The sequence below is a fragment of the Erpetoichthys calabaricus genome, chromosome 13 (assembly GCF_900747795.2).
Source record: "Erpetoichthys calabaricus chromosome 13, fErpCal1.3, whole genome shotgun sequence".
Taxonomy (NCBI): domain Eukaryota; kingdom Metazoa; phylum Chordata; class Cladistia; order Polypteriformes; family Polypteridae; genus Erpetoichthys; species Erpetoichthys calabaricus.
The window spans coordinates 113828583-113854924 of record NC_041406.2 but is presented as its reverse complement, the minus strand read 5'-3'; the positions used below and the strand labels follow the sequence as shown (position 1 = coordinate 113854924).

Below are 26342 nucleotides of genomic sequence, written 5' to 3'. Positions count from 1 at the left end.
TTGCCAACTAAATTTAATAACTTGCAGGCTTCCAATTTTAAAGCATGCAACTATTGTATTCAGACTTGGTGGTTGTTAAAAAGAAATTTGATCTGTTTTACATTACAATTCGATTTTGTACACTGTGGTGACAAAGATTGGTGATCCTCTAGAAATGGAATGTTGAAAGAAAAGAAAACTGATGGCAGCTCCCTGTGTAGCAATTCATAAATTGTGCTGCCTCTGAAAGAATAATGACACTGGTCATCTGTCTGGTGATTTGTGCGTTATGCCGCCTGTGTACAGATCACACAGTGATTGGTGTTAAATGCGCTTCAGTCTTAAATGTATCATCTAGCATCATGTGTGCACTAAGATGGGTTGCTCAATTGGGAAGAATGTTTCAGGGTATATTGTAAGTGCCAAAGGCAGGGAAAAATCCCAAAGGAAACCTCACAAAGAAAAAGAGAGAAATAGAGACGGAGAAAGAAAGACATAGGGAGAGGCCAAGAGTGCGAGAGACAGACCCTCACTTGCTGTGTCAAATCATCTCTGCATGAAGGAGTGGGGCAACAGGACCCTACAATGGGTGGTAGACTCTATCTGTCAGGCTTTTGTTTTAAATTTTTTGCAGCTAATCTTTGTTCTGTAAAATATATGAAACATTCTTTTGGGGGGTTTTGGAGATCAAGGAATCCAATGTTTAAATTATGTTTTTAATTATGTTATACATGAAAAGCATTCTTGGGCGGCACGGTGGCGCAGTGGGTAGCGCTGCTGCCTCGCAGTTGGGAGATCTGGGGACCTGGGTTCGATTCCCGGGTCCTCCCTGCGTGGAGTTTGCATGTTCTCCCCGTGTCTGCGTGGGTTTCCTCCGGGCGCTCCGGTTTCCTCCCACAGTCCAAAGACATGCAGGTTAGGTGGATTGGCGATTCTAAATTGGCCCTAGTGTGTGCTTGGTGTGTGGGTGTGTTTGTGTGTGTCCTGCGGTGGGTTGGCACCCTGCCCAGGATTGTTTCCTGCCTTGTGCCCTGTGTTGGCTGAGATTGGCTCCAGCAGACCCCCGTGACCCTGTGTTCGGATTCAGCGGGTTGGAAAATGGATGGATGGATGAAAAGCATTCTCCTACTACAATGGCAAAATGGCATCCCCATTTTGTGGCCTTTCTGTTAATAGTTGCTATTCTTTTGCTAGGTAAGGTGAACCAGAAGTGTGCAACATGTAACATCTCTTGGTCAAAGGTATAAAGGTCAGAATAGTGCATTTGCTGGTGTATTGTAAGAGAGACAGGAACATGGTGAAAGGTGTGAGACCATCTCCACAATAAACCAGAAAAGAATCCCAGAATCTTCACTGCCAAGCCAAGCAGACGCTCAACGCAAGGCTGCAAGTCCCTAAACTGGTACTTGCAGACTGTGGCCTACACATACAGTGGTGTGAAAAACTATTTGCCCCCTTCCTGATTTCTTATTCTTTTGCATGTTTGTCACACAAAATGTTTCTGATCATCAAACACATTTAACCATTAGTCAAATATAACACAAGTAAACACAAAATGCAGTTTTTAAATGATGGTGTTTATTATTCAGGGAGAAAAAAAATCCAAACCTACATGGCCCTGTGTGAAAAAGTAATTGCCCCCTTGTTAAAAAATAACCTAACTGTGGTGTATCACACCTGAGTTCAATTTCTGTAGCCACCCCCAGGCCTGATTACTGCCACACCTGTTTCAATCAAGAAATCACTTAAATAGGAGCTGCCTGACACAGAGAAGTAGACCAAAAGCACCTCAAAAGCTAGACATCATGCCAAGATCCAAAGAAATTCAGGAACAAATGAGAACAGAAGTAATTGAGATCTATCAGTCTGGTAAAGGTTATAAAGCCATTTCTAAAGCTTTGGGACTCCAGCGAACCACAGTGAGAGCCATTATCCACAAATGGCAAAAACATGGAACAGTGGTGAACCTTCCCAGGAGTGGCCGGCCGACCAAAATTACCCCAAGAGCGCAGAGACGACTCATCCGAGAGGTCACAAAAGACCCCAGGACAAAGTCTAAAGAACTGCAGGCCTCACTTGCCTCAATTAAGGTCAGTGTTCACGACTCCACCATAAGAAAGAGACTGGGCAAAAACGGCCTGCATGGCAGATTTCCAAGACGCAAACCACTGTTAAGCAAAAAGAACATTAGGGCTCATCTCAATTTTGCTAAGAAACATCTCAATGATTGCCAAGACTTTTGGGAAAATACCTTGTGGACTGATGAGTCAAAAGTTGAACTTTTTGGAAGGCAAATGTCCCGTTACATCTGGCGTAAAAGGAACACAGCATTTCAGAAAAAGAACATCATACCAACAGTAAAATATGGTGGTGGTAGTGTGATGGTCTGGGGTTGTTTTGCTGCTTCTGGACCTGGAAGGCTTGCTGTGATAGATGGAACCATGAATTCTACTGTCTACCAAAAAATCCTGAAGGAGTATGTCCGGCCATCTGTTCGTCAACTCAAGCTGAAGCGATCTTGGGTGCTGCAACATGACAATGACCCAAAACACACCAGCAAATCCACCTCTGAATGGCTGAAGAAAAACAAAATGAAGACTTTGGAGTGGCCTAGTCAAAGTCCTGACCTGAATCCAATTGAGATGCTATGGCATGACCTTAAAAAGGCGGTTCATGCTAGAAAACCCTCAAATAAAGCTGAATTACAACAATTTTGCAAAGATGAGTGGGCCAAAATTCCTCCAGAGCGCTGTAAAAGACTCATTGCAAGTTATCGCAAACGCTTGATTGCAGTTATTGCTGCTAAGGGTGGCCCAACCAGTTATTAGGTTCAGGGGGCAATTACTTTTTCACACAGGGCCATGTAGGTTTGGATTTTTTTTTCTCCCTAAATAATAAAAACCACCATTTACAAACTGCATTTTGTGTTTACTTGTGTTATATTTGACTAATGGTTAAATGCGTTTGATGATCAGAAACATTTTGTGTGACAAACATGCAAAAGAATAAGAAATCAGGAAGGGGGCAAATAGTTTTTCACACCACTGTACATGGCCCTGTGTGAAAAAGTAATTGCCCCCTGAACCTAATAACTGGTTGGGCCACCCTTAGCAGCAATAACTGCAATCAAGCGTTTGCGATAACTTGCAATGAGTCTATTACAGCGCTCTGGAGGAATTTTGGCCCACTCATCTTTGCAAAATTGTTGTAATTCAGCTTTATTTGAGGGTTTTCTAGCATGAACCGCCTTTTTAAGGTCATGCCATAGCATCTCAATTGGATTCAGGTCAGGACTTTGACTAGGCCACTCCAAAGTCTTCATTTTGTTTTTCTTCAGCCATTCAGAGGTGGATTTGCTGGTGTGTTTTGGGTCATTGTCCTGTTGCAGCACCCAAGATCGCTTCAGCTTGAGTTGACGAACAGATGGCCGGACATTCTCCTTCAGGATTTTTTGGTAGACAGTAGAATTCATGGTTCCATCTATCACAGCAAGCCTTCTAGGTCCTGAAGCAGCAAAACAACCCCAGACCATCACACTACCACCACCATATTTTACTGTTGGTATGATGTTCTTTTTCTGAAATGCTGTGTTCCTTTTACGCCAGATGTAACGGGACATTTGCCTTCCAAAAAGTTCAACTTTTGTCTCATCGGTCCACAAGGTATTTTCCCAAAAGTCTTGGCAATCATTGAGATGTTTCTTAGCAAAATTGAGACGAGCCCTAATGTTCTTTTTGCTTAACAGTGGTTTGCGTCTTGGAAATCTTCCATGCAGGCCGTTTTTGCCCAGTCTCTTTCTTATGGTGGAGTCGTGAACACTGACCTTAATTGAGGCAAGTGAGGCCTGCAGTTCTTTAGACGTTGTCCTGGGGTCTTTTGTGACCTCTCGGATGAGTCGTCTCTGCGCTCTTGGGGTAATTTTGGTCGGCCGGCCACTCCTGGGAAGGTTCACCACTGTTCCATGTTTTTGCCATTTGTGGATAATGGCTCTCACTGTGGTTCGCTGGACTCCCAAAGCTTTAGAAATGGCTTTATAACCTTTACCAGACTGATAGATCTCAATTACTTCTGTTCTCATTTGTTCTTGAATTTCTTTGGATCTTGGCATGATGTCTAGCTTTTGAGGTGCTTTTGGTCTACTTCTCTGTGTCAGGCAGCTCCTATTTAAGTGATTTCTTGATTGAAACAGGTGTGGCAGTAATCAGGCCTGGGAGAGGCTACGGAAATTGAACTCAGGTGTGATACACCACAGTTAGGTTATTTTTTAACAAGGGGGCAATTACTTTTTCACACAGGGCCATGTAGGTTTGGATTTTTTTTCTCCCTAAATAATAAAAACCATCATTTAAAAACTGCATTTTGTGTTTACTTGTGTTATATTTGACTAATGGTTAAATGTGTTTGATGATCAGAAACATTTTGTGTGACAAACATGCAAAAGAATAAGAAATCAGGAAGGGGGCAAATAGTTTTTCACACCACTGTACCTAACCATGGGGAGCTTACTTTTAAAGTACAAAACATTACAGCTATCTGAAAAGGCACAACATGGGAGATAAACTAAAAAAACACTGGCTTGAAACTAAATGGAGAATTAAAAATTGTTATATAAAAAATGTATTTATATTATTAACACTAGAATTACCAAAGCCTACGAAAAACCTTGTAGATCCGTCCCACCTTAAATCGGTTTGCACCTCTCCATCAGCGTCTTTTGTCCTGTAAATGTGTCGATAAGCAGCAAGGAGAAAGCAGCCTACTATCACATCCCCCAACTGCCACACAGTTTTCTCAGCTCAAGTCTGTTTACCTGCGTGTCAGTTGCTTAGAGTTGTATAGAGTGAGAAGTCAAGCAAAATGACACCTTTTATAAATACTATATGGTTATTTGGAACACATGCATTTCATGTGTGTTCCGTGTCTACAACAATCTATATAAACACATCGTTAAAACAGAATATGTTTTTCATGTTTTAGTAATAATTGACAAAATGTAGACATGACGTGTTTAATGTGTGAAGCCAATCCAAATATCAAAGTGTGTGAAGTCCAAATATCAAATAAAACACTTTTCACAAAAGGTACAAATATAACAGAACAAGTACGCTTCTATTCAAGAATATAACAGCAGAAAAAGAACCCGCATTAGGGTGCAACATTCAAACCCCTTTGATACGATCATTTTGGTGGCACAACGGTAACAACTGTTGATTAGTAATCCAAACTTCATCGGTTCAACCCCGGACTACTCCATTTTGAGAAGTGAGCTGCTCTTATTCTTACTATCTTAGAATAAAAACATAGACTTGATTTGAGTCTGTAACAGCCTATGTAGGGCGGCACGTTGGCACAGTGGTAGCGCTGCTGCCTCGCAGTTGGGAGACCCGGGTGGAGTTTGCATGTTCTCCCCGTGTCTGCGTGGGTTTCCTCCCACAGTACAAAAACATGCAGGTTAGGTGGATTAGCGATTCTAAATTGGCCTTAGTGTGTGCTTGGTGTGTGGGTGTGTTTGTGTGTGTCCTGCGGTGGGTTGGCAGGATTGTTTCCTGCCTTGTGCCCTGTGTTGACTGGGATTGGCTCCAGCAGACCCCCATGACCCTGTGTTCGGATTCAGCGGGTTAGAAAATGGATGGATGGACGGACAGCCTATGTAAATTTATGATACTTGTAAAGGTTAGCCATTTTTTTTTTTATTCAGTTTTATTTTCTCAGTCACCTCTATCTGACACTGCTGTTTTCACATAAAGACGCACAATAACAGAGGTAAAATGCTCAAAAGATACAAAAACGACATGGCTAAAAAAGTAGTTCACAGCAATCAAGTCAAGTGCACACTCCAGCAACTGAAAATGAAGAACAGACCAAAAATCTCAAGAAATCAGAAATAAATCAAGAAACAATACTCACTTTGAACTCCACTGTAAACTCGATGACCCACTCCTTGATCATTTTTTTCTGGCTGACTTATCAAGGCCGAGAGAAGACCCAGCAGCAGTGATGTCAGGATGGACCTGCCTTCTGGGATTCCATCTACAAAGTGCACAGGGGGGCAGCACATTTAAAGAGGCAGCACTTACTGAAATTAATGAATAAAAAGCAAAATCAACTGAAATGACACAAAACAAAAATAACTGTAATTTAAAATTAACAAAAACAACTATAAAAATCAGCAACTAAATGCAAGCCAAGGAATCCCTGGCTATAACATATCACCTGGTCATCCAAGTCTGTGAATACAACCTAAAGGTCTGGCCTCATTTTTGACTGTTATTATTAGATTGTAAAATCTGGGTGCTAGAGGTCACTATTGCCCTCTTTAACCCCAACAGACAGACACAGGAACACAGGATAAAAACACCAAGAAGTTATTTTTTATTCTTCTTTTCCTCTTATGCAGTGTCCCAAGCACCACAGCCACAAATAAATAAACATGATTCTTTTCTCTTTATCTTTCTCCTTCTCCTTCTCCACCACACCTCCCAGCAAGCTTCGTCCACCTCCACCCGACTCTGGCTCGCTTGCTGGGTTCATAGCAGTCCTTTAAATAGTCCTTAACCTGGAAGTGCTTCCGTCCTTCCGTCCACATGACTCGTCAGCACTTCCGGATCAGATGGAGAACTTGTATTTTCTTCAGCCCAGAAGTACTTCTGTGCTTCCATCCCCGTGACTTTGGAGTACTTCCGGACTATGTAGACGGTAGGGACTCCCCAGTGTCCCTGCAGCATCTCCTGGCGGCACCCATGGTACCCAGCAGGGCTGTGAAGCTGAACCCCAGATCCCAGGGTGCCCTGCGGGAATCTGGGGCACCACTATGCTGCAGAGAAGCTGCCAACTACCGTCCTGGGGGAGGCAGTGTCCCAAAGCAGCTGCCTTTCCCCATCCTTCCATTTCAGGGGCGTTGAGCTGGCGACCATCTCCTACAAGATCTATGGTTTCAATTTTACTTAATTTATTTGTATCTGTCATTTTGGCTCTAATCATTCTCATGCTACAAACTTGCTGACCTTCATTTACTATATCTCTGCATGTTTTATTGACATTGATTCATCTCTTGGTTCTCTTTCTTATTAAAAACCTGCTGCCGTCCTACCCAAGTAGCACACCATTAGTGTGAAACATTCCATAGAGCTAAAGTCTTACACAACACCAGACTAGGAAAGACATCTTGGCAGTCTGGGTGTTGTAATTTGACTGATAACATTATTTTTTTCTGACTGTTCCTTGGTCTTTTAAACAAATTCAAACATTCTTTTAGGGTTTTGAAAGGTTTACAGAATCAATTGACTGCATTTTCTTTTTGCCACATGTTTTTAAAGATGTTAAAATGAATTACATTTTTCAGTAGTATCATATTGTTTCCTCATGGATGCCTCAATTTCTGGTGATATTTGCTGTGCTGTTACTAACAAGATGGGGTGTGTGCAATGTGTGACATCAGCAATGCAACAGTTTAAAAGTCAGCGTCATGCAGTAAGCTTAAGAGATTGGACGACTAAGATCACAAATAAATTATAAAAACAACAGAAAAACAGAATACAAAATATAATAGTCAAGATATAATAAAAAACCGCCAAGAGGGAACAACAGGAAAGTCTACAGAAAAGAGAATACAAAGCAGAAACTGGGAGTTAAGGGCAAAAAACAAGACAGACACAGTGCACATGTTACAACATTCAGGTGCATTTGAGGGCTTTGCAAGCACTATGGGCCTCAAGATACTGAGTTCAGTAAAAAGGTTCTAGAACCTTCTCAATTCATTTCAGAGATCCGGGGTGGCAAAGGCTAGAACTGCACCTGGATAGAATACTAGTCCATCACAAAGACCACTCGGACTCACACGCACATAACTGCACACACCCATCCCACACACACCATATTCACACATGATGACACATGGCAATGCCAATTAACATAACCTAAATCTGGAGAAAAAAAAAAAATAAACACATCTGACCATAGTAATTTTCATGAAATGGGACATGAAAAGCTATTCAGTTATGATAAATGTCAGGGAATAACAGAAATGAAAGGCAAACTTTATTACAGCGAGTGACCATTACGGATATCAGGTGAAGGTGGTACTCTGATGCTAAACCATAGGATGAACAAAAGTCCTAAACCTAGACACTTGTGTAACATGTATGCCCATCCATAAAGCCCATCCTCATTTGTTTCTCATCAGTGAGGAAACAGTACACAGGCAAACAACGAGAAAAGCACTTTCACAAACAAACACCTATGACTCCACACAGTCCTTGAAATGGAAACAAATAAATGGCAGCACTCTATTTTTGACTGGTTCTCCTCACCATGCTGCTCAAATTTAACACAAGTTCTTAACCAAGCTTTACCTGATGGAGTTGGGACAGTGCTATTATACGTATCTTACACTGAACTGGGAGCTAGAGTATCAGGGAGTCCCCCTTGCAGTTTTGCATGTGCTGTTCCAAATATATTGTGAGAATGTTTGTTTCTGGTGGAGCAATGTTTTATTAGATAGGCAGCTAGTTAAAGCTTTAATATTCAGTTATTTATTAAGGCCCATAACCTAAAACCTGAGACTGTCCTTGTCATGTGAACATCTGGACACTATAGTAAATTATAGTGATAGTGGAGTAGTGAATCATTATAATCTGTAGCTGAAGGAGCAGTGAGCTTGGTTTAGTGTAAGGTAAATAATACTGACTATAGGTTTATTTGTTAGTGCACAATGGCAGGATACTTCATTCATATCTAGATAAGCCTTTGTTCTCCTTTTTTGCATTTTATACTTTTATGGTTCGTAAGATCATTTTACTTACCTGCTGTAACTTCATCAGAGGGAGGTGGATGTGTGCAGAGGTTTCTACATTCATCAAACTGGACTGGATAAAATGATTGCAGTCCCACGCTCATGAAATCAGCTGGTTCTTCAATAACTTGTATTAGAGATCTGTTTTCCTGCTTCCTACCAGAAAACAGGATCCATTTAAAATATCTTAATGAAAATTGAACTGTCTGAACATATTTTCTTGAAGAATAAGTGTGCCAGATTTCAACAAAATCGGTCCATGGGAGGCTGAATTGTTCCATGCAGACATACAGAGAGACAGATATGGGTATCGCAATAGGTGCTTCGCACATTATATACAAACACAATTAAAAAAGAATAAAGTGGATGAACAGTTAGAGAGGCTGCAAAAGAGAGGCCGCAAGATTTCAGCAAAGGCCATCTTTCTAAATAAAAGAAAAAAGAGTTAGAGCTAATTCCATATCTTACACAAAGGTCCTGAAACATACCGAGGCCATTTTTATCATAAATATCGCCTAAGGTGCAGAAGATGCATGAATTTCCATCCATCATGAAAATATTGTTATTAAAAATAGTTGTCTGAGTCTGCCATTTCAGCAGTGAACTGAATCATTTCTCCATCAAACTCCACACAGAGAGCGCATAAGATATTTGTGGTCAGAGATATAAAATATCTTATAATCAACGTGTTATTGTGATCTGTGAGCCAGCTTTTTTTAAAGTAGTTTAATGCATGAAAGACTTTCTAGGGTTCAAACAGTGGAATCTTGTCCATAAAAAAATAAAAAAGTGTATATATTCTTTCTTTTACACCACCATTTCCTTCTCTTCATATCTACTCCATGGTTATTGATTGGGATATATTGTCTCAAGTATGACTATAATCTTAAAAGACCACATTCACAAGGAGCATGCACGTTCATGTGTGTTCTTTGTCTACAAAGATCTGGTTAAGTGTAGGATGAAAGGAAATGTGAGGCAAGAAATGCTGAACACTTACCTAAAGCAGAAACTTTATCCATGTTATACTAATAATGACTTGAAGTGTATAATGTGTGAAGACTTTAGTCCAAATATCAAATAAATGTATGCTTTTACTCAGGAATATAACCAAAGAAAAAAAATCATTTAATTTACATGTGGCTGTCAAGGAGTTAAAAACTCAAGCTCAAATGTCAATCGACAGGGAACATACATGTATTCTTGAATGGTGCAGAGGTAAAAACTGCTAACTTATAACCCGAAGGTCCCAGGTTTGAGACCAGGCACTCCACGTTTTGAGTAGTGAGCTGCTATTGTTATTATTATATTTCTACAATATAATAGAAACATACATCTGATTTGAGTCTGTAACACCAGGTGTAAATTTTGGCTACTTGTAAAAGTTAGCTCTTGTTTTTTTATTGTTCAGTTTTTTTCTCTCACTGATGTTCACGTGGTACAACAAACTTGCCTCTCCCTCTTTGACCTGATGACATTTATCTCCATTCTTTTCACAAGAACACTGCTCTGGCTGATGCCTGCTCAGAACTATTTGTTGTACTGGCAATCAAAGATACGATGTCCCGTGACCGCTATCAGACTGGACAAAGGCAGGACTGTAGCACTTTCATTGTAGAAGAATGTTTTTGCTTTTGGTATGTGTTCAGCATTTCTTGCATTTCTCACATTTTCTTTCATCCTACACTTACCCTGATCTTTGTAGACATGGAACAAACATGAAATGCATGTATTCCAAATAACAATATACTGTATTATTTACCCTATACAACTCCAGATCTCACACGCAGATAAGGAGACTTGGCTTGAGCTGGGAGAGCTGAGCTCTGTCAAGGCAGGGGGATAAGACAGCAGGTTGCTTGCTGCTTGTGCTGATAGACTGTCACACATGTGCACATGGGAGGCAGCTAAACGGCTTGAGTAAGGGCAGTTCCGAGGCATACTGGGATGTGGCAGAGTGCACTGACTCTTTTTCTCCCTTTCCTGTAGCCCATTCACGGGAGATTCCACCTGGCTCTCTTGACGTCACTTCCAGGACCGAGCCTATGGAAGGAGACCTTGCCGGCTCCAGCCCCTGTGATGTCACGTCTGGGCTCCAACCAATGGCTGAAGACGTTCATGAGTCCGACCCCTATGATCTCACTTCCTGTCTTCCCCTTTAAAAGCCTGCACCTTTCCCCTATTCCCTCAGTTCTGTTTTGGACTCGGTTTTGTGCACAGCAGTGCTGTATTTATTTATACAATTTTGTAGCCAGGAAACCAATTACACGGGTGGCTGCCCCAAACCTTTTCATGACTCTGTGTCGAGTTTCTGACAAGACACATTTACAAAACGAAAGAAGCTAATGGAGAGGTAAGAAGGGATTTAAGGTGGGCCGGGATTACGAGTTTTTTCGTAGGCTTCAAGATTTCTAGTGTTAACAGCTATATAGAACTCAGGGTGTTTGAACATTAGAGACTTCTAGGGAATTTAAGATAACTGTCCCTGTAAATTTAAGCAGGATACATCTGACCTTAGAAGTTATACTAGATATAAGCTTGAACATGGCCCAGAATAATGTCAAAAGCCCCACTAAGCCAGTGGTTCAAGTTGGGAGGCTCACAGGCAGGGGAACTGAGGCCTGTGCTGTTATGGAGTAAGAAAATATTAGGCGAGGAGAAATCATGAGTGGGTGGTGATACTTGAGAGTCATGCAAGTAGATGAGCTTCCCTCCTTGATCAGTGGTTTAAAGCTGTATGTGAAATTCCAGTGTGGAGAAGCAAGATCTTACTTTGATTTGTTCTGTTGTTAGCATCCCCCCAAAACACACCATGTGTGCCTATTAATAATAAGAAGTCTCAATATTAGGCATACATTGAGCTCATATGTATTGATTCGTACATCCTGCAATAAAGCATTCATGTAGTTTGCCAAATACCATTTTTTCCATTGTACTGTAATATTGCTTTGTGACAGTCCTAAAGCAGACAAGTGTAACGACAAGCTCCAGGTCACCTAGGAATTACCACTAGTGCAAAATCATCACCCAGTACATAAATTTGCTATTCTAAGACAATGTGCATGTTGCATAGTGTACACACCAAGCACATATATCAATGGGATGTCCTGTAGGATGTAGCTCTAAAAACAAAATATTAATGATACAAAGTGCTTATGGGCTACACCTCAAGGACTAAAAATCAGATAGCTGACAGGAGAAAGACCAGTTTGGCTTGTGTGGTTATTATGGAGCTCTCAGAGTCCCAACGTGCTCCCTGATTATTATCCCTCATATTCCAGACCAGGCGCTTCTTTGTCAAATAGATAATTTGCCCACTGGTCAGATAGACCTTTCCCAGTTGTCATCCAGAGCCTTCTTCCTGAACTCTATCTCTACTTAGTGGGCAGAACAAGGGGTAGCCAGGGTTCCCAAAAAAGATAAAGGTAACTACCCAGAGGTGACATCACTGCAGGATATCAGGGAGAAGGCTGTTGGATCTCAGTAAGCATAAGGCTAGAATTTCAAAGAATAGTGCAAATATAAAAGAGGATCAGGAGCAAGGCTCTACAAAGCTGGCATGCCAGGCTCTTCATGTCCCCACCCTCAACCTGTTGAGGTTTTCTTCCAAACAGCAGCACAAAACAACATTTACCCTGCGGCCCTTTGGTGTGCTGTCACTTTTCCCCAGGCTAACCTCATTTAACACACTTGCTTTTTACAATTATTAAAGGAGATTCTCCGGCGGAGGCCCCATGCATTTTTAATTTTCCAATTGCACACAGAGGACCATTTTTTAATAGCTCCAGAGAAAGGACGGATCTTAATTATTTATAGCCTGTACTCTGCTTAATGTTGCAAAGGTCAACAGTTTAAAGACAAGTCCCTGCTGTGTCACCCCCCAGCACACGTGTCACACCCAAGCTGACCTTTCAGTCTATAAGCAATGGTGACTTGAGAAGCTCCCCTTAATCAGTAAAAATCAATGAAAAGCAGCGTCAGTTTGAACCATGGATACAGTGCCTTGTCTCATCACACAAAAGACCTGCAACTTTTTTTGCAGTTATTTATAGTAAACTGATGATTTGAATAGTTCAGAAAATTTGAAAATCAACCAAACTGCAGTATTTTGAAGGTCACTGCTATGATTTTACAATTATAAAACTCCATCTAAAATCCATTCTCATACATGTTAATCCAATTAATGGTGGTGACTTTCCCCAGTCAGCTACTCATAGTTTACCACACACGACCTGATAGTTGGCAGTAGGGACACGGGCTACATTAGGAATCCTCCAAATGAAAGCAGATGTCAAGGCAGCTCTCAGAATACAGCAGCCATTTAGTGTGGGAGCAAATAGCTGTAGGATTTCCATCTTAACTCTAATAAATAATTTAAATAAAAATATATTGTTTGGACTTTCCTCTGATGGACTGATGCTGTGTCCTGAGTTGTTTCCTGACTTTCCTATGCCTGTGTCCAGCTCACTGTGACCCTGAAGTGAATTAAGTAATTTTGTGGCTTATTCATGTATATATATTTGAACTACTGATTTAGAACTACTAAATTATTTTCCATAATGAAGTTATTGGGAGTACTGTAGTATCAATTTATTAAAAATTGTGTTATATAGTGCCTTACCTTTCACAATTAAACTTAAAATGATTTAAATGAGATGAGTTTACTTAATAAGTCAAACCTGCCATGGCAGAAACTCCAATCAATCATGCTAACTTTCTTTTGTTTAGTGCCTTTTATATAAATGCCTTACAAAGCAACTTATAACTAAACAATAAAAGAAGTAGAACCTTTCATAAAGCTGATAAAGAAACAAAGGTAAGACTAAATAAAGAAGGAAATGAAGTGTCACAGAGTGAAGAGTGTCTGCCAAGTTTAAATTCAACTGAAGGAAAGATGGAGAGAGCAAAGTACTGCAGCCTCAATCATCTGCACCCTCAGGAAACACCGTTCAAGAGTCGTTTGTATCAGCAAATAAATGAAGAGTCAATGGATGACTTGTTACATCTAATGACTTGTTTTCGAAAATCACAAGTGGAACGTCCTGAGATTCCTGTTACTTTCTCGTTCCCACACCCAGTAGGCAGTAGTTATGGTTTTTGATCATTTTAACATACAAGCAATGAGATTTTTACCCTAAAGAGGTAAAAGTACCCTCTGGAAAGGAAGCTAAAGATTTTGTTTTCACTTTACTATCAGTATACAAAGCCTTTGGCCATGATTACCATGAAGAAAGCTTCAAAAATCACAATTATTCATAAATAAAGATGGCTTTCTGTAGTTTCTTGTATGTGGGTTGTAGAGTTTAATAAATAAGGCAGTGCTCACTGTATATTATAAAGGATTGATGTGACCAGCAGAGGGCGCACAAAATGATCTCTGATTCTTGTTAAAATGGGAATTGGTCCCAAGTGAGATAAAGAGAGAAAAAGTCTGTTATAATACTTGACATGTCAATCTTTGTTTTATATTATTTTTTGCATTCTGATTGTTATATCACAAACCTTTAGAAAAAAAAAAAACATCTACATCATATGAGTAAGTTGAGGATGGAGTGGTGGCTCTGAGGCTAGGGATCTGCACTGGCAATCGGAAGGTTACCGGTTCGAATCCCGCAAATACCAAAAGGGACTCTGCTCTGTTGGGCCCTTCAGCAAGGCCCTTAACCTGCAATTGCTGAGCACTTTGAGTAGTGAGAAAAGCGCTATATAAATGCAAAGAATTATTATTAAGTATTTTTGGAAAGAAGAAAAACAGCCACATGCATACTAGTGTGGTCTGTTGTCAGTTTGTGCCAATGCCTCTGTGACCATGCCCCTTTAGGTAGGCTACACTTCTTGTTGCAACAGTGCTCTCATTTACAGTCCAGTTTGTAAATGAACACACAATTGCTGTAAAAAAGCATTTCATACTGTCTCACGCATGCACATGGAAGACAGCTTAAGGACTTTGATGATGGTAGCTACTGGCTGGACCAGGGGTTGGTGCTATGTTGTAATGCCTTCTTTGCTCCTCCGTCTGCAGAACAGAAGATTGACAGCCACTCCATCTCTGATGTCACTTCCTTTGTCCATCCACCTGGATCTACCCCTTCCTACAACATGAACTCTTAACCCAGGAACCAGCCATCTATTTTCCAGTTCGGTAGGGAAAGTCGCGAAAGTATTACAGAAAGTCCACAATTGTTGCGTGCATCTTTTGTTTTCAATCATTCAATTAAATAAGGTCATCCAGGTGGTGCCTCAACTCTTTATCATTGTCAGTCTCCTCTTTTATAACAATCCAATATCTCATTTGTTAAGCACTCTTATATGTCTAATGGTCCTTAAGTGCTGTGTATACTTACGTTCTCTAGCCTTCTCAGTGCTTTTGACTTTTAGGTTTGTTTTATAATTCAAGTCCTGAACTTCCCTCATTTGCTGTTTTGCTCTCTTACATACTAATATTTGTGCTTCATATGCCTGTTAAATTCACCTTAAACTATGTGTCATACACATGCGCCTAGGGGACACTGTAAGGGCTCTGGCAAATGGTGTTTCTCCACTGCTCTAGAGGTTGGCGCTGTGAAATAATGTCTTTTCTTTTCTGCAGACCGGAAGATTGACGGCTCTTCCAACCATGATAACACTTCCAGTGTCCACTCACCTGGACCCGTCTCTTCCTGCCGGAAATCAGCATAACTGGAGTCTCTGCCATTTTTGAGTCAGTTAAATCTCGGACTCCCATCTGAAAACACATGTGTTCTAAATTCCATTTTGTTTATTTTTCTTAAAACAATTACATGGGGTTTGCCCACAGGTGCCCCAAAACTCATTGTGTTCTCTTGTTCTTACACATGTTACATGCAGCTATTCTTCTCTTAGTATACAAAGTGATGGCACACATTGATGGCCATCAAATAATACAACAAGGTAAGTAAAGGTGAAGCTGCCCAGTCTATGAAGCTGCACAAAGCCTGACTTTGGCTAAATCAGGTTCAATGAGGCAACCAAGAAAAGTACTAAATGTTGTTGGGGCCTCATCTCTGTCTTCACTACCCTCTTTTTGTCTTCCTTTACCAATTTTAGTCAATTATTCTCCAAGGGTCTCTAGTTAATGTACTGTATTTCCTTCTGGTTTTGTTGCAGTTACTAGCACAGTTACCTGAGGAGTGAGTCTGACCACAGCAACTGTCTTCAGCCCCCGACTTTCTGAGTAGGTCTTTCACATTAATATGCCTTTTGAGCAGATTGAGTTTCTAATTGAAATGCTTAATTAGTTACATTTATTGTTGAGTTTTTTATTTTATGACTTCCTTTAATTTCAATTATTCTCCCATAGCTCTTTGTCATTTGCTTTGTAAAAGAATATTTCCTCTTTGTTGTTATGGTACCGCCAGAGTTGCTGCCCTGGCTCAAGTCTGTGCCTTGTTTATTTAATACTTTTTCTTGTTAGTTAAATATGATTATGTCATATGTTACTAATAGTTAGGTTTAAATTCCTTCTTGTCCTTATTTAATATGATTTTCTTTGTATTATTAATTTATTGTGCTACTTTTTCTTAAGAATATACTGTATATAGTGTTTTTATTTATCTGCTGAGTCTCTTTGTGGAACCTAAAGAGGCGGGGCCACCTAATTAGGCAGTTGAGGTTCTGGCCTCAGCAGTATTTACAGGTGCTGGTCATAAAATTAGAATATCATGACAAAGTTGATTTATTTCAGTAATTCCATTCAAAAAGTGAAACTTGTATACTAGATTCATTCCTTACACACAGACTGATGTATTTCAAATGTTTATTTCTTTTAATGTTGATGATTATAACTGACAACTAATGAAAGTCCCAAATTCAGTATCTCGGAAAATTAGAATATCAATTAAGACCAATGCAAAAAAAGGATTTTTAGAAATGTTGGCCAACTGAAAGGTATGAACATGAAAAGTATGAGCATGTACAGCACTCAATATTTAGTTGGGGCTCCTTTGGCCTGGATTACTGCAGCAATGTGGCGTGGCATGGAGTCGATCAGTCTGTGGCACTGCTCAGGTGTTATGAGAGCCCATGTTGCTCTGATAGTGGCCTTCAGCTCTTCTGAATTGTTGGGTCTGGCGTATTGCATCTTCCTCTTCACAATACCCCATAGATTTTCTATGGGGTTAAGGTCAGGCGAGTTTGCTGGCCAATCAAGAACAGGGATACCATGGTCGTTAAACCAGGTACTGGTAGCTTTGGCACTGTGTGCAGGTGCCAGGTCCTGTTGGAAAATGAAATCTGCATCTCCATAAAGTTCGTCAGCAGCAGGAAGCATGAAGTGCTCTAAAACTTCCTGGTAGACGGCTGCGTTGACCTTGGACCTCAGAAAACACAATGGACCAACACCAGCAGATGACATGGCACCCCAAACCATCACTGACTGTGGAAACTTTACACTGGACCTCACGCAACGTGGATTCTGTGCCTCTCCTCTCTTCCTCCAGACTCTGGGACCTTGATTTCCAAAGGAAATGCAAAATTTTCTTTCATCAGAGAACATAACTTTGGACCACTCAGCAGCAGTCCAAAGGCGAGACAGTTCTGACGCTGTCTCTTGTTCAAGAGTGGCTTGACACAAGGAATGCGACAGCTGAAACCCATGTCTTGCATACATCTGTGCGTGGTGGTTCTTGAAGCACTGACTCCAGCTGCAGTCCACTCTTTGTGAATCTCCCCCATATTTTTGAATGGGTTTTGTTTCACAATCCTCTCCAGGGTGCGGTTATCCCTATTGCTTGTACACTTTTTTCCACCACATCTTGTCCTTCCCTTCGCCTCTCTATTAATGTGCTTGGACACAGAGCTCTGTGAACAGCCAGCCTCTTTAGCAATGACCTTTTGTGTCTTGCCCTCCTTGTGCAAGGTGTCAATGGTCGTCTTTTGGACAACTGTCAAGTCAGCAGTCTTCCCCATGATTGTGTAGCCTACAGAACTAGACTGAGAGACCATTTAAAGGCTTTTGCAGGTGTTTTGAGTTAATTATCTGATTAGAGTGTGGCACCAGGTGTCTTAAATATTGAACCTTTTCACAATATTGTAATTTTCTGAGATACTGAATTTGGGACTTTCATTAGTTGTCAGTTATAATCATCAAAATTAAAAGAAATAAACATTTGATTAAACATCAGTCTGTGTGTAATGAATGAATCTAATATACAAGTTTCACTTTTTCAATGGAATTACTGAAATAAATCAACTTTGTCATGATATTCTAATTTTATGACCAGCACCTGTATGTCAAAAATGTGATATGCTGCATACTTTCTGCATACATACACACTACAATGCATCATTGTGCATATTACTGTCTTTACATCACAGGAAAATCTCGCTACATGGGAAACTGATCTCATTGTGATAAGCTTCCATGGTTAAAGATGCTATATATCAACAAGCTGAAGGTGGCACCCAGTGTGCAAGCAGGATCAGAGTGAAGCATTATTACTCTATAAGAGACATTTTAAGAGTTATCACTATAAAGCCCACCAAATGAGTCCCACAATATGCCTATGACACCATGCTGTTAATGATGAATGAGCTGTTTTCTTCTGTGTTGTGATGAAAGACAAAAAAAGTTTGAGATGCCATCTTCCTGTGAGGCCATGAGTGATTGATATCAAAATATTGATTGATGTTTTATGTTGCTATATCTGGTATATGTAACCTGAAAGTAAGATGTTGTGGAAACACTTGTGAGTAAAAGGTTAACATCCTTTCTTAGATAAAGAACAGAGAAGACATCACTGTAATAGATAGATAGATAGATAGATAGATAGATAGATAGATAGATAGATAGATAGATAGATAGATAGATAGATAGATAGATAGATAGATAGATAGATACTTTATTAATCCCAATGGGAAATTCACAATAATAATAATAGTTATAATAGTTGTAATAGTCAAGATAAAGACTTTGTCAAACACATTGTGATGGGATACCTTGCTAGCAAAGGGAAATACAGTAATCCCTCTTCCATCGTGGGGGTTGCGTTCCACACCAAGCGAAAGGTGAAAATCCGCGAAGTAGAAACCATATGTTTATATGGTTATTTTTATATTGTCATGCTTGGGTCACAGATTTGCACAGAAACACAGGAGGTTGTAGAGAGACAGGAACGTTATTCAAACACTGCAAACAAACATTTGTCTCTTTTTCAAAAGTTTAAACTGTGCTCCATGACAAGACAGAGATGACAGTTCCGTCTCACAATTAAAAGAATGCAAACATATCTTCCTCTTCAAAGGAGTGCGCATCAGGAGCAGAGACTGTCAGAAAGAGAGAGGAAAGCAAACAAATCAATAGGGCTGTTTGGCTTTTAAGTATGCGAAGCACCGGGGCACAAAGCAGTTGAAGGCAGCAGCTCACACCCCCTCCGTCAGGAGCAGAGAGAGAGAGAGAGAGAGAGAGAGAGACAGAGAAAAACAAACAATCAAAAATCAATACGTGCCCTTCAAGCTTTTAAGTATGCGAAGCACCATGCAGCATGTCGCTTCACGAAGCAGCTGCACAGAAGGTAGCAACGTGAAGATAATCTTTCAGCATTTTTAGACGAGTGTCCCTATCGTCTAGGTGTGCGAACAGCCCCCCTGCTCAATCCCCCTATGTCAGGATCAGAGAAAGTCAGCGCAAGAGAGAGAGAGAGAAAAGTAAGTTGGGTAGCTTCTCAGCCATCTGCCAATAGCGTCCCTTGTATGAAATCAACTGGGCAAACCAACTGAGGAAGCATGTACCAGAAATTAAAAGACCCATTGACCTCAGAAATCCGCGAACCAGCAAAAAATCCGCGATATATATTTAAATATGCTTACATATAAAATCCGCGATAGAGTGAAGCCGCGAAAGGCGAAGCGCGATATAGCGAGGGATTACTGTAGACACTTTCAAGATGACATGGAACAGGCAAAGGTCACATACAAATCCGCAACACCAGATACAGAGAGCCATATACAGTACATTCTCTGCATGCCAGTGTGGAAGGAGATGGACCACTAGAGGGCGGTGTAACAAATCATCATATTAGTGAGGTTCACAGCACTCAATAATGATGCCTCATTCATAAAAGTGCAAATTATTAACTTGCAGACCAAGGCTTAGTGGCATTTGTAATTATCAATAGCTCCAATAACCTGTATATTTAGAACTCCACTTTAAAAAAAAAAAACATGAAACTGAAAAGTGATCTGATATAACAGGGTAGTTATACTTAGCTATAAACAATACAAAACACTGAAATATAATATAATAGACGTAACGGCAATAATCAAGAAACCACCACAAAATATAATACATTAAAACCTTTAAACCCTCAGATTGTAAAACCTTTAAACACTCAGATTGTTATCTTCTTTAATTTACCAGTCTCTTATAAAGCCCCCAAATACTTGTTAATCCATAGTAGGAATACAAGCTCAGAGACTCAAATGAAGAGCATCAGTTTTACCAGTAACTTTTAAAGTCAGCATTCCAAGGTAAGTTGTGTGTCTGTAGTTCTCAGAAGCTCGCTTCTATTTGCCTGTTCTTTAATCTGAGCTAAGGAAGTTTCCCTCAGTCTATAGTCTGTTTTGATCTGGCAGGATACTCTTCAAGGTGTGACTCACCCCCCTCCATTCTTTGTAGTCTTTATTACAGAAAGAAATATTTCAAGATGTGACTCCCATTTTATAGAAGCACACTGATTGGTTTAGGTTATTCTGCATTTCAGGAAAATCCAAACCCTAGAGTAACCTGGCTACTAAACTGGTAAATCTCTGCCACTATCCACAATACTCAGTGAACTTCTAGACAAAGACACAATAACACAATGGCACAAAGACTACATGTGGCACTCCTACAGTGGTAGACCCTGTCATGTGTTGTGCACCAGAAGTAAAGTGAGCAGAGGAACCAGAGGGAGTTCTAGGAGGAAGACTGAAATATTTACCTAGGATCACAGTGGTGTAGTACCCTGGCTTCTGCTAAGTTTCTGACTTAGTTACAAGAGAAGTAAGGTATATCTGAGGGAGACCCAAGAGAATAAATAATACACCATTGAAAGTGGGAACACAAGAGAATTGTACTATCCATATAAGAAGATTAGCATCATGGAGGATGTCTTTCAGAAATAGCCCTATAGGCGGTAAATAGGAATCATATTTTGTCACTGGGTCCCTAAATGAAGCTCTAGTTTGGTGTAGCTAAACAAGATAGGCTACTTTGACATGTCCAGAACTGACCTTAGGAGGAGATTTAAAGCTGCTTCAGTTCACAGCTTGAGCCAAGTTCAGGGTCATTATTTATCTCAAAGTGCATAATGTATTATTTATGTTGATTTTCAGGTGATTATGTAGAAAGTAACAGAAGAATGGTTAGTGATCAGACTAAAAGACGTGGGAAATCAAGGTGAAATGTGGTGAGTGGAACTAAAGTACTGTAGTTATGGTGAGTGGAACTTCATTTTTAATTAGGTGATGTTAAATATGGTATCCCTCAAGGATCAGTGCTAGGCTACTGCTCTTTTTAATGTACATAAATGATATGAACAAGGCTATAATAAATTAGTTGTAAAGTCCACAGATGATACCAAATTAGGTGGAAGGGCAGATAATGCAGAATCAATTAAATTGGTACAGGGGTTACAGAGGTACTCGCATAACATAAAGACTTGATTTGTAGCAGATGAAGTATTTCATGTAAGAAGTAAAAATGTTAGAGATGAATACACAGTGGGAGATCTGAAACTTGTAAGTACCTCTTACAAGAAGAATCTACGAGTCATAATGGAGTTGTTACTATGTACGTCAAGACAGTGTACAAGTTTGCAAAATATTACCTTATATCACAATGTGCAGAGTACAAGACAAAGGAGGTTATGCTTCAAGAAATACTTAACCCAAAAATTTTAATATGTTGCTTATCCCATATAGTTTTTAGTGATGGCCAAGAACATTTTTAGTCTCTATATTTTCTTGGTGCTGGAGATAACAAACTTTCTATTAGAATTGTCATCCAAAACTAGACCACAGCAAACAATATAAAACAATGCATGAAACATCTCACGTTACTTGTGTCACGTAATTCACATGTGAAGTCAGTGTTGGGGTGGAGTGTTGGAGGAACAGACTTTGTAAGGGCTTGGGACACCTTTCTGGAGAGAGCTGAGTTACAGGGATCAGAGTGAATTAAGGGTGCATGGAAAAAGGGGGAGTAGTCGGAAGTAGTAGTTGTTGTTGGAGCGAGAGGAAGACGGCACCAGGTTGAGAAGGGAGCAAACAGTTAAAGGACAGGTAAGAGGTATACAGGACGAAGGCGAATTGTTTTTATCATTTTAAAGGTGTCCCCATGACCAAGACAATGGGTGGTGGTAGGGCACCATTTATATCGCGGCATATCCAATAAAAAGCCAGTCAGCATTTGGAAGACTCCCTCAGACAAGCAGCTCCTGAGTGTGTTTTATTCGATGGAACGTCACAATATTGTTATATAAATACTTCCAGGAAAATTGGGACAGTGTATAAAGAGAACACACATTCAGGCAGACTCCATGAAGTATTTTCATACATTTTATGTTTAAAATAAGTGAATTACCATTAGCCAAAGACCCTATGTAAGAAACGGCCGGCACCTCAACCCGGCCAGGATGCCCCTGAGATGGAAGGAGGGGGGAAGGCAGCTTTTGTAGGACATTGTCTCCCCAAAAACCATAGATGGCAGCTCCTCTGGAGTGTAACAGTGTCCCAGATTCCCACAGGGCATCTTGGGACTTAGAGTTTGGTTGCTCAGCCCTGTTGGGTACCATGTGTGCCACCAGGAGGAGCTGTGAGAGGACTGGAGCAGCCATGCCTACTTCATAGAAGTACTACCAATTCACGTGGACAGGAGCCCTGAAGTACTTCTAGGCTGATTATAGGACTCTAGTTCTCCGTTTGACCCGGAAGTACTGGCAAGTCACATGGATGGAAGAGTAGAAGCACCTCCGGGTCAAGAACTATATAAAGGACTGCTGAAGACCCAGCAGGGAAGCCAGAGTCGGGAGGAGTAGGACAGAGCTTTCTGAGGGGTGTGGATGAGAATATTGTATTGATTTATTGTTGGTTTATTTGTATATGGTGGCTGTAGTGCTTAAAAGGCACTTTGAAGAAGGTTAGGTTAGGTTAGGTTAGGTTTCTTTATTTAGTCATGTTTACACAGGAAAACATGAAATTTGCCTTCTCAGTTGCATCTAAAAAGAAGAAAAAATAATTAAAAGGTTTTCTTTGTGTTTTTACCCTGTGTCTGCATATCTGTGTGTTGGGTTTAACGGGGTGACAGCAACCCCTAATGTCCACATCTACAAAACCAACAACTAACAATAGGACATCAATCAATGCATTCTTTACATCATTATGACAGTTAGTTGAATCAAAACAAGCCTCTTTGGGCTTGGTTACAACTGTACCACCAGTCTAGACGAAAACCACTATTGGTCATTCTCCAACTCTACTAATACATACATTTTGTTATCACAGCTAATTCTGGATATAACTCCTCATTACAAAAATAGTTCATAAAGAAAAATGTGGTATCTGTCTTTGGTGAAGTAAATAAACAATCATTAAACATGCTCCAACATTCAGAAGTGGTTAACTAATTAATGCACCTAAATATTATACCATGCATACATTTTCTGTTATATTTTGATTTGCCTCATTGATCCTTTCACATTGAATCTATACTATTAATTCTAGAATATACTAATCTTTCTTGTACATTCGATACAGACCATTTTCGCTTGAATAAACAGAGTGGCCAGTCCTGTATAAGAACTGTATTCGACTGGCTTCCAGAGTTCCACAACATAATCCCGAGGAGTGCCAGACAACGATAAAGTGCCTGAAGTGACAAGGCCCTTTAATGATATGTCATTGATGACTCAGCCCTACTCACACTAGGATACATTAAGATACATTATCCCCCTTCTTTGCTTTTTAATTGAGTGCAGAGTAACACAAATGCCCAATTTGAGTAGGCTGACAGATATCACATTTAAGTGAGTCATTAACCACTTTTTGACAGTTTGTTTCTGCTTTTAGGACTAAGGAAAAAGTGCTAAAGTAAGAAGTTTCCTGCAAAGTTAGGAGAAGACTAATCCCATCACTTTTTATGAGATCTAAGGACGTCACCAAATGTAGTGTGGCGATCAACAGTTCTGAATTAGTCTTCTGGACTCTGTTCTCTTAGAAGAAGGAGCCAGCCTGGGCCTTGTACTCTAGTCTTCGATTTCAAAATTGGACTAAGTTCTGTGCTCTGCCTTTAACCCCTTATGCATTAAAGGGTTTTTGACATTATTGCACCTTAATCACATAACCAAAAATAAACAACAATTATTTGACTTATTCAATAAAAGAGCTGCAAATGGCCGAAGAGTAGTGAGAAAAACATTTATATGATTAAAATGCTTTGTTTACACCAATATCAACTAAATAAAACACAGGAATTTCTCTCCAAATTTTTTTTCCACAGTGCATAACCAAGACAATTTATGATGCGCAACCCTGGAATCAAGATTTTTTTTGTGCTTCAATTTTTCAGCTATCATTGTGTCAAGTTTAGATGTCATATCCCATGGCACTGCAAAGTTATTCAATTTGGCACAAAGTGTTCCCCTTGTTTGTAAAAACTTTGTGTCCCTTTCTGGGAACATTTAGTCTCTTGTACCAAAACAAGTATTGCAGTTGCAGCTATGTATTTTTTATTTTATAGAAATCAGACAAACAACTTAATATATCACTCTTAAACAATTTATAACTATGTATGTATAATTATGTACTCACTCAGACCTTTACTGTCAAAATTATTTTTCATGCCAGGCCCTGAAACTATTTCTATTTACCAGTCGACATAGAGAAGCCTCACATTTTGTACAACAGATTGGAGTTTTTGTGCTGCAATTCACACACATTCTCCTGCCTTCTGTTGCAGTTGCCCCACAGAAGTTTATACATTTTGTTGTTGTTGCTCTTTTCTTGCATTTAGCATCTGGAATAAACTAAGTACATATACACATTTTCATATGAGCTTCTTCCAGTGCTGGGTTAGGGAGGTGGGAACAATGTCTTTCCTGATAGCCCTAGATAGAGCCCCCCCAGAGCTAATCACACCCCACACATACACCTAAACCAGTGATTCCCAGCCACTTTAGAGTTGCAGGTGGCCGTCGCTGTGTTGTGAGCACATGAGACTTGTTCACGGTATAAACTGCCCCCCAATTTCATTCTGGCGCTTCAACCTTCAGCATCCAATCTTCGATTTTGCTTGCTGTTTGTAATCAAGCTAGTTTATGGATTCTGCTGTATGGGGGGTTAAGATGGGGTGAAGCGAGCAATGGTTTGATTGGAAACAGGGTAAAAAATATCGCACAATACTGTTCATCCCTAGGTGGAGAGGGAGTTGATTTCAGATGGGGAATTATATTGTGAACAAGACTAGCTGAAGCACCTTTTTTTCCCTCATGTGCTCTTGAGGAAAACAACACAAGTGATACAGTAACATTCAGTTAAGGGGGGGGGGGCGCGCAGGGGCAGTTCCCTACATGAAACTGTAAGCGGCAGCATGGTGTGGCCTGGCGTGATTCAATTACATTTGACCGAAAGGGAGTGGGGGCATGCGAAACTATGAGCAGTACTGTAGTGTGGTGCACAGTGATCCAGTGACGTTAGATCGAAGAGCAGTCCCCCGTGAAAGTTCATGCTATGTGATTCAGTGACATATGATGGAGGGATGGATGGGGGTCCCCACAGAAAAACTGCAAGGAGCTGCGTGGCACGGCATTGCACAAATACATTTGATTGAAGAGTGATCCCCTGTGAATGTCTGCACAATGTGATTCAGTGACATTCGATGGCATGGCGGGGGGGTCTGGGGTCCCATATAAACCTGACAGCAGCAGCATGGCACTGAGTGATACAAACACATTCGATTGAAGTGTGGTCCCCCATTAAAGTTTGCACAGCAAGTAACAATCAATCATAGGGCTCCTCACCTGAAACTTTGAGTGGATATGCAAAGAAATTAAAACTGGAAGAGCACTGCACAGAAAACTGACATAGCGAGGACGTGCAACAGATAGCATTTGGGTATGCTAACTGAACACATGATGCTTGAAGTATAAAGCTGCAATGCTTCAAAGGTATTCTATAAGCAGTACTTACATATGAAGCATAGCAAACACGGTGTTCTCAGTACTGTGACTCATGGTCTTCATATTCCATATCACTAGCATCCTGTAACTTTTCTTTTTAATAGAAAATTAAAACTTCCAAGGAGTTGAATACTCTTTATAAGCATGGTATTAGTCAAATTAGATTTTATTACTTTATCAATATATTAAAATAATTACAATATACATGAAATAATTAAGCACTTGTATATAACAGCTTTGCATTGTACAGTACAATCTACAGACAGTTGATGACTTTTCTGTGGAGGGTGTTTGCACAATGACTACCACAAGAACGTGAATTTACGTAATCACCACAGCCTGTTTTATGCCAGTTTCATTATGAAAGAGCTTCATTCTCAGATGATCTGTTAATTTTTCTT

At 40.1% G+C, this 26342-nt stretch overlaps 1 long non-coding RNA gene across 1 annotated transcript in view; it reads right to left on the bottom strand.

Moving 5' to 3' along the window:
- Positions 1-1462: 1462 nt before the first annotated feature.
- LOC127530079 (uncharacterized) overlaps positions 1463-26342 on the bottom strand; it is a 243753-nt gene continuing 218873 nt past the window's right edge. Inside the window, exon 3 of the long non-coding RNA XR_007936610.1 lies at positions 1463-1587. This is a non-coding gene — a long non-coding RNA (uncharacterized LOC127530079). The remainder of the gene's footprint in view (positions 1588-26342) is intronic.